Genomic DNA, 10306 nt, shown 5'->3' with positions numbered 1-10306 from the left:
AGGGGAGCAGTAAGAGAGGCTAAGGGGGGATAAGTGATCCTTAAATAGGGTGCAAAACCCTGGAAATTAGGGTTTCATCTGCCAACTCCTACTCGTCGAGTCCCTTCTTGGACTCGGCGAGTAGGTCACTAAAACACGCGGACCAACCCGCTGCTACTCGACGAGTAGGGTAACCAACTCGTCGAGTAGACCAAGAAAATTCTTATATTAATTCAATACCTAAGAATCGGGGCGTTACATCACACAACACCAAATGCACTTGGAGTAAACTTGAGAGAAATGTCACACTACTTCTAATCGGCTAGCCCTCTTCTTTCTTGCTTAAGTGCCGATTTTGGTGAACATATGGATCCTTATATAGTGTGTTACAATTAGGGGTACACCATGTAAACCCTAATTGTCATGACCTTTCATTTCCATGACCCATGGGTTCTATAAACACCATGGAGCATCCATGCAACATCCTATGGGTTTTAGCCCAACTTGATAATCCATGGAGCATTAGTCCACTATATAAGTATGAATGATTTACACAATCAACCCATATATTTAATTAGTCTTCTTTGATCACTTAATTAATTCCAAATTAATTCTTGATCAATACTAATTAAATAATATTATTAATATATTAGAACTTATAATATATTAATAAACCTTAAGTGTTATTTCTCTCATTTTAGTCTATCCAAATGCATGATGTCATGCAACCCAAATGGACCATGCTAATCGGGTCAAGTACATTCCAGAAATAGTTATGAACTTAGACACCTAATCCAACAGTCTCCCACTTGGATAAGTCTAATAACCATAACTGCAAGAATGACTTCAGGAACCGATCAGCAATCATAGCTCTTTCAAGGTCTCTCGGAACTGAGATGATGATGACACGCCATTTAAGATAAGTGATCATATAATCCTCTGTTCTAGATATCAGCCGGACAAATACATGAAACAATGTCTTACTTATTGTCCAGCAGTTTGTTTCCCGATTTCCGATTTGTTTGACATAGAACTTAATTGAACACATCAACTTAGTTCTGACCGGGCCCGGTACATGGGTCAACACAAAATCATCGAGGGGCCCAGATATCGCTTCTAATCCAAGAAGGAACAAATAAACTTCGACTCATATGCTTGTTCTACTACTTGTTGAATCATACACAAAGGCACATTTTATAACATCGAGTTACCAATGCGTTTTCGTACAATCAATGCATAACCAACTCATAGGCAACAAGTCATATCTCTAGGTTTAAAGACTTATATGATATTACTGTCTCGCGATCACTCGAGATAAATTCCATGAAGTGATACCAGCGAGCGTGGGTTGAATCCAATACTCAAAACTTATGAGCACTCATGAGTGTTGTAGCCATGTCCAACATTTTAGACCTCTACAACCAACTCATGACAGTCTTGATTCATACCTACTTCCAACATATGACCGACTGTGGAGAATTCGAATAATATGATATACCAAACATAATTATTCTGGAAATCAAAACATGCAAAATGAAACGATAGTAAACGATTGACAAAAGATAGCAACACTTTACTCATAAATAAATACAACTTTTATTCATCATCAAATGTCAATTACACTTTACACATTTCAAAGCTATCTAACTACTAAAACTAATATCATCCTTCAGCCCTATGCGCCTCGCATGCTGGAGATGCTTAGCCCTGCCCAGTCCCTTCGTGAGGGGATCTGCCGGGTTCTCATCCGATGATACCCTCTTTGCCATGAGGAGTCCTTCTTCTATTCGATGTCTGATGAAATGATATTTTCTGTCGATGTGTCTGGATCTCCCATGATCCCTTGGTTCCTTGGCTAAGGCAACTGCACTTTCACTATCACTGGAAAATCTCTATAGGCTACTTTATAGCTGGTACAACCCCAAGGTCTCCAATAAAGTTCTTTAGACATATAGCCTCCTTTGCTGCCTCGCTTGCCGTTATATACTCTGATTCGCAAGTTGAATCAGCCACTGTCTCCTGTTTGGAACTTTTCCAAGAAATTGCTCCTCCGTTTAAGGTAAAGACCCAGCCCGACTGAGAGCGGAAATTATCCCTATCAGTCTGGAAGCTAGCATCACTATAACCTACAACTCTAAAGTCATCACTCCCACCGAGGGTAAGGACCCAATCCTTAGTCCTCCGCAGGTACTTGAGGATATTTTTTACTACAGTCCAGTGAGCCTTGCCAGGGTTCCCCTCATATCTGCTGACCATGCTCAAGGCAAAGGCCACATCAGGACGAGTACAAGTCATGGCATACATGATCGAGCCTACAGTAGAAGCATGAGGTACTCGACTCATTTCTGCTATCTCAGCCTCGGTACTCGGGCTCTGAGTCTTACTCAATCTGGCGTTACTCTGGATGGGTAATTCTCCTTTCTTGGAATCTTGCATGCTGAATCTCTTCAGCACCTTATCTAAGTAGGTACTCTGACTAAGTCCAATTAGTCTTTTACTCCGGTCTCTCAGAATCCTTATCCCTAGAATGTAGGCAGCTTCTCCAAGGTCCTTCATAGCGAAACACTTCCCAAGCCAGGACTTAACTTCCTGCAGAGTTGGGATGTCATTTCCTATGAGTAGTATGTCATCTACATACAGTACCAAAAAGCTAACTATACTCCCACTAGACTTGACATATACACAAGATTCATCTTCACTCCTCGAAAAGCCAAACTCTTTGACTTTCTCATCGAAGCAAAGATTCCATCTGCGAGGTGCTTGTTTTAATCCATAAATGGAGTTCTCAAGTTTGCACACTCTATTAGGGTACTCTGTATTGACAAAACCCTCTGGCTGACTCATGTAAACATCCTTAGCCAACTTTCCATTAAGGAAAGCGGTTTTGACATCCATTTGCCATATTTCATAGTCATGAAATGCAGCAATGGCTAACAATACCCTAATAGACTTAATCTTGGCTACTGGTGAAAAGGTGTCATCATAATCAACTCCTGGAGTTTGAGAAAAGCCCTTTGCAACCAGTTGTGCCTTATAAGTGTGTACATTACCATCCATGTTGGTCTTCCTCTTGAAGATCCATTTGCACCCAACTGTCTTACGACCTGGTACATTGTCAACCAAGTTCCAAACTTGATTGTCATACATGGACTGTATCTCGTTGTCCATTGCCTCTTTCCATTTAGCAGACTCGGGGCCTGCCATGGCTTCCGTATAGTTGTTAGGTTTATCCAGACTTACCAGTATCCCATCACTGATAAGTGTATCACCTTCTGCAGTAATATGGAAACCATAGTAATGCTCAGGTGCATTCCTAACTCTCGTGGAACGTCTTAGAGGTACAGACTCGTCAATTGGATCAACATGAGTTTCCTCCTCAGGTTGATTGCTAGGGTTTTAGGTTCCTTCACCACTTGACTCTTGAATTTCTTCAAGGTCAATTTGCCTCCCACTGTTTCCTTGGCTTATGAACTCTCTCTCTCTCTCTCTCTCTCTCTCTCTCAAAACACCCCTCCTTGCTACAAAGACCACATTTTCACTAGGTCTATAGAAGAGGTAACCAAAGGATTTCTGTGGGTAGCCGATGAAAATACACATCTCGCTTCGAGGTTTGAGGTTCGAGCTTATCGTGAGTCTCGCGCCTCACGAAAGCCTCGCAACCCCAAATCTTGATGTGGGCTAGATTAGGAACTTTTCCAGTCCACATCTCGTGGGGTGTTTTGGCAATCTTCTTTGTAGGGACCAGATTAAGGATATGGGCGGCAGTCTCTAAGGCATACCCCCAGAATGAGATTGGTAGCGAAGCTCGACTCATCATGGAACGAACCATGTCCAACAAGGTTCGATTACGCCTCTCAGCTATACCATTCAACTGTGGTATCCTGGGAGGTGTCAATTGTGAGACAACCCCACATTCCTTAAGATAGTCGAGGAACTCTGTACTAAGATACTCACCACTACGATCGGATCGAAGCATCTTAATGTTCCTGCCCAATTGATTCTCGACTTCCTGTTTAAACTCTTTAAATCTTTCGAAAGTCTCTGACTTATGCTTAATTAAGTAGACATATCCATATCTACTATAATCATCTGTAAAAGTCACATAATAACAATTAGCATCCCTTGTGGCAGTTTTGAAGGGTCCACACACATCTGTGTGCACTAGATCCAACAAACCTTAACCCCTTGCACAAGAACCAGTAAAAGGTGACTTTGTCATTTTTCCAAGTAAGCATGATTCACAACTATCATCTGACTTTAGGTCAAATGACTCCAAGACTCCATCCTTTTGGAGTTGGCCTATGCGTTTCTTGCTTACATGTCCAAGACGATAATGCCATAATGATGCTTTATCCAAGTTATTATCATTAGTAGAATCAACACACAACACATTATTTCCTAAGTTATCTACAACAGACACAGCTTCATACACACCATCACAAGGTAATGCTTTAAAATAAAACACATTATTAAAGAAAGCATTTATTCCACCAATTTCATTATCAAAAGAAAAGGTAAACCCTTGTTTGTACAAAGCATGAAAGGAAATAATATTTCTTGCCATTTCAGGCGAGTAGCAAAATGCTTAGATTTGAATAAATGTTGCTCCTCGAGGAAGTTCACATTAAGTTTCAGCAAACGGTCCACATACCTTTGCATTTTCTGCATGTGGCCCGTGATGGGTTCACCATCCTTCATCCTGGTTGTTATCATGGAGGAGATGATTTCATATCGCTCTTGACGAGCACTCTGATGGTAGCGGTCCATCAAATCCTGGTGCATTTCAAAAGGATAGTAGTCCTCATAGGACTTTTGAAGCTCGGCTGTCATAGTGGCCATCATGATGCATGCCACTTTGGTAGCATCTCTTTCATGTGCCTCATATTCAGCAAGCTCCTCAGGAGTAGCAGTCGGCTCGGGTACCATAAGCTCCTTGTCGAGAACATATTCTTTGTTCTCATACCGAGTGACCATCCTGATGTTCCTGATCCAATCTGTAAAGTTGGATCCATCAAAGATGACTCTCCCACAAAGGTTCATGAGAGAGAGGGAGCCGGTAGGGTTTGAGCCAGAAGCAACATTGTTGGAAGACATCTTGTAAAGAAGAAAAGACAAGTTTAGTTTAGATATAAAGATAGTCCTTAATAAAACACCCAAATGTAGTATTAAGGCTAGGACCCAATCACAATATATTATAACTTAGAAGAGGGATGTCGTAATCTAAGCTAAAACATATTTGAAAGGTAGGTGAATGACGATTCACCAATTTCCACCATGAAAAACGAAATATATAAGTATTAGGTTTTATTTGGTTTTTAGAAACTCCTAGATTCTTTTGAGATTCATTGAACTTTTCAATGGCATGTTTCAATCTCGAGTGTGCCCTTCATGTTTTGTGACTGGGATACCGAGGATCACAAAACAAGGTGTGAAGTAACCATGCAAATTACTTGGTACCCTTAATGTTTTTCACTTAATCCATGTGCCGGTTAACCACACGCGCTCCACCGACCTATGAAAAACCTTAAATCACCCTTTGCCTACCTTGTTAAGTCCAAGTTAGTGTGCCAGTTAACCACACACGCTCCACTAACGACTTAATCAAAGTGCAAAGTGTAATTTCATGGGTTAACACCTTATTCACATTTTCCTAAAGTAACTATGATTGGAAATTTATAAAAAAAACATTTAGTTACTTTATAATAATCATTATACTTTTAATGAGAATTTTAAGTCATTGTCCTACCCATTCGGCTAACGACCCTCCACCAGTCAAGGAAGCGGTGGGTGAGAGTGGACACCCATTAAGCTGCCATTTTATAGGCAACAACCTTATACCCTCCTTATAGACCGGCTTCGTGAATGAGGCCTACTAACGGTAAAACGACTTGATCTTATACATATATATATATATATATATATATATATATATATATATATATATATATATATTAACTTATAATATTATAAAGTATAAGGGTTGAATTTTAACTTTTTAAAATTCTAGGGGTTGGAACTAAAGTTTACTAGATGACTTTACATGTTCCAAAACTTGAGGGCAAGTTTTTGTAACTTTACAAAACCTTTCAATTCATAACTTATGAGTTATTAAAATGAAGACTCTTCATTTTTGTAACTTATGTGTTCTTTTAATGGATTTAATACAAAGTGACTTTTGGTTATCCATAACTTGAGGACAAGTTATGGACTCCATTAAAATACATAAAGATCATGAATTAAGAATTAAACAAGTAATTCCTATGATCTATCAAGAACTCATAAGAACATGAATAGTCATATCAAAAATTTCAAGAACATATGAACACATATAATCATGTAATTTTGATATTAGCCATTGTAAATGGATTAGAACAACCATTACACCATATAAAACAAGTTTTAAAACACCAAAACAGTTTAGGATAATGTTTCTAGTCCATTTCCAACAGCAAAACTCGAAAAACTACACTCAGGGGCTCCTACTCGTCGAGTGCAAGAACCTACTCGACGAGTAGGATGAGTTTACTCATGGACTCGTCGAGTCCCCCCATGGACTCAATGAGTTCATGCTTCAGAGTGCAGAAAAACTGAGTTTTTTTCACAAATTTGCATCAAGTATCAAGCAAACAAGCCTAGGCTCTGATACCACTGAAGGGTTTTGAGCATTCAAACACTCCTAAGGTGTACATGCAACCCTAGAAACCTTGGATCTATGTTTGACTAAAATACATGCAAAATGATTTTTCCAAGGTTCATAATCCTATCTAGCATACATGGGGAACTTTTGAATATAAAAGTTAGTAGGAAATACATACCTTGTAGTAGTTTGTATTCCTTGAAACCTTGTGAGCCTAGCACCTCAAGTGTGATGCCTCAAATGTCTCACACAACACCAAATGCACTTGGAGTAAACTTGAGAGAAATGTCACACGACTTCTAATCAGCTAACCCTCTTCTTTCTTGCTTAAGTGCTGATTTTGGTGAACATATGGATCCTTATATAGTGTGTTACAATTAGGGTTACACCATGTAAACCCTAATTGTCATGACCTTTCATTTCCATGACCCATGGGTTCTATAAACACCATGGAGCATCTTATGGGTTTTAGCCCAACTTGATAATCCATGGAGCATTAGTCCACTATACAAGTATGAGAGATTTACACAATCAACCCATATATTTAATTAGTCTTCTTTTGATCACTTAATTAATTCCAAATTAATTCTTGATCAATACTAATTAAATAATATTATTAATATATTAGAACTTATAATATATTAATAAACCTTAAGTGTTATTTCTCTCATTTTAGTCTATCCAAATGCATGATGCCATGCAACCCAAATGTACCATGCTAATCGGGTCAAGTACATTCCAGAAATAGTTATGAACTTAGACACCTAATCCAACATAAACCCCATTCACGGCCGTAAACTCCATTCACGGCCGTAAACACCTTTTAAGTGGTGCATTTGTCTGAAAACCCACTTTCCTCGATTCGATCAAGTCCCGGTAACATTCCTTAACCGAAAACAAGTGTTTCCTAACACATTATCTAACGAAATCACTAATTTAGATACATTTATGTATTTAATTGTTATTAGGATTCCGTTAAGTGCCGCGCTACAACTCGAGGGTCTTCATTCAGCCTGCTGAATCAACGCTTGTACACAGCTAACTGTGAGTTCATACCCCTACGCTTTTACGATTTTTAAACGTTTTTAGGGGGGAATACAAGCCAAACACAAATGTTTTTGTGAACTAATACAAAAGAACTTTTAACAAGTACAAAACTCATGCAATTGATTCAGACAACGATTTTCATATATTTAGATATCTTATCTCTTTTGTACTATGTTGAGCATACGGGATGTTTTCAACTTACCACCAAAATTGCATAGTTTTTCAGATCCAACATTCACATCATATACATGTAAACTATAATAGGTATAGTTTGGGGTTTTCAAAACATAACTTTTACGGATTCAGAGTTATCCACCACTAAGCATATAAACTATGGCAGATTTAGTTTATGGTATTCTTTACTAGAAGGGCATGGCATTTAATAATTATTTAAGTATGATTATTACCGTATACTGCATTCAACGGATTCTAATACAAGAGAACACTCTAGAATTACATGTAAACTAGATTGTACAACATTGTGAGGCTCTACTTCAAAACTGTACCCTTGGGTGTACTGAATTGAATCCTATCCTAGTATAACCAGAGTCTCTTGGAGGGAGAGCGTGAGATTTGTGAATAGATCTATTCGGGATTGACAATCCCACACCTGAACTGCTAGCTACAGTTAGGCAGGCATGCCTGGGGTGACAAATGTCATTTAACCAACACTCGAAGAACGTTGTAAAGGTCTCTAGGTCATATCAAGTATGGTTATACGACTCACAATAAGTATAAACTAATCTATTGTTTACGGGATTTCACTCTTCAATGGTTTTATTTTAAGTTATAAACCTACTTACGTTACTGGTGTTAGCCAAAGTTTTCACACTATATGATACTTACGTTACTGGTGGTAGCCAGGGATTTTATACAAGTATTTTCAGATACAAGAACATAACTCAATAACGAACTTACAATGGGTCTTAGGGTTTAAGGCTACTTTTCATTATTTAAGAAAATATTGGATTTTCTTGGAAACATACAACCTTTCTACAAATTTATGAATAAGATTTTTGCTACATAACCTCGCTTATGAACTCACCAGCTTTATGCTGATACTCTTTCAAAATTGCTTGTATTCTCAGGAAATCAATAGACAGGTACCTCCTGGGATTTTGAGAAGTTGGAGCAACTAAAGTCATGTCTTTAAATTTTACTTTCATTTTTGATGTATTTAAACAAGGCTTAAATAGATGTAAACCTTTTCGTATATGTATTCAATGTAATGGTTAAGTTTACTATGATTGCTATGATACAATGGTTGTGATACTATACATGACGTCATCCACCCCCGAACGTTTCCGCCGTTCCGGTTTTGGGGGTGTGACAGATTGGTATCAGAGCTATTTTTTATAGTGAACTAAGTATACCGAACCTTACATGGTATACAACTATAAACACTAAGGGGCTGAAGCGCTCTGAAAGTATATTTTTAAAATATAAGTATTTTATAAGAAGTATACAAGTATGCATACATACCAGAACCAGAGTCATAATTAAAACAAAACAAAAGTATTTGGATGTTGGACACTGCGGTTAAACCTGGGCAGTTATGTAATCATGTCTAGGATCAATATAGCCTGATCAACTATATTCATTCGAGACATGACTAACATGTGCTTGGGAGTGACTGTGGTGTTGCAGCAAGCCTAAAACTTACCAAGTCTATACATATCAGGTATCGATAGAACAAAACATGCAACTTAAAATACTATAGGAGTATTTTAGCTAGAGCCGAATACAGTGTAGGGATTCATTCCAAGTGTTGCTACACATTTCATCTTAGCGATAGTTTACTTTCATTAGTAACTTTTCCTTATTTATCGCTTCATAGAACACTTTAACTTCCATAATGAGATATATCTTGTTTCATATATCTTGATTCAAATCTAGGGGACTTATCATCCTCTTCTTCCTGAATGTTCTAGAAGAAGATGCCTCCCCGAAGAAGACCCATCAGAAGGAACAACGACACTCCGCCACCGCCACCTCCACAATTCGATCCTGCCATGTTCCAGGCAGCAGTTACCGCCACCGTGACTGCAGCAATGGACAAATCAATCAGGGAAGCTCTGGGGGATTAGGAGGTGGATCAGATCCCCAAAATCTTGGTGGAGGCCAGGGACACCAGAAGAGTGTTCCTACAAAGACTTCATGAACGCAAAACCCAAATCCTTCGACGGCAATGGAGGTGTTATTTCTCTGACTCGATGGTTCGAGAAGATCGAATCCATCTTCGAAATATGCGCCTGTTCTGAAGCAAACAAGGTGAAATTCGACGCTTGCACCTTCACCGATCGAGCACTGACCTGGTGGAATGGTCGAGTCAAATCCCTAACCCTGCCGATCGCCAATGCCATGGGTTGGGAGAGCTTGAAAGAACTCATGCTGGCTGAGTACTTCCCAAGGGGCAAAATGCAGAAGTTGTAACATAAGCTTTGGACTCTGAAGATGAAGGGTTCCGACATCGCTGCCTACACCGCTAGATTCTGTGATCTGGCTCTCCTCTGTTCGGTAATGGTCACCCCGGAAAGTAAGAAGATTGAGAGGTACATCTGGGGACTGACGGCCCCAACCAAAGGAAATGCTTTTGCTGCTAGACCCACTACATTTGATAGCGCCAAGTGCCTGGCGCAGACT

The sequence above is a fragment of the Lactuca virosa genome, chromosome 2 (assembly GCF_052849685.1).
Source record: "Lactuca virosa cultivar CGN04683 chromosome 2, Lactuca_virosa_CGN04683_v6, whole genome shotgun sequence".
Lineage (NCBI taxonomy): Eukaryota > Viridiplantae > Streptophyta > Magnoliopsida > Asterales > Asteraceae > Lactuca > Lactuca virosa.
The sequence above is the reverse complement of the archived record's forward strand: the minus strand, read 5'-3'. Positions refer to the sequence as shown.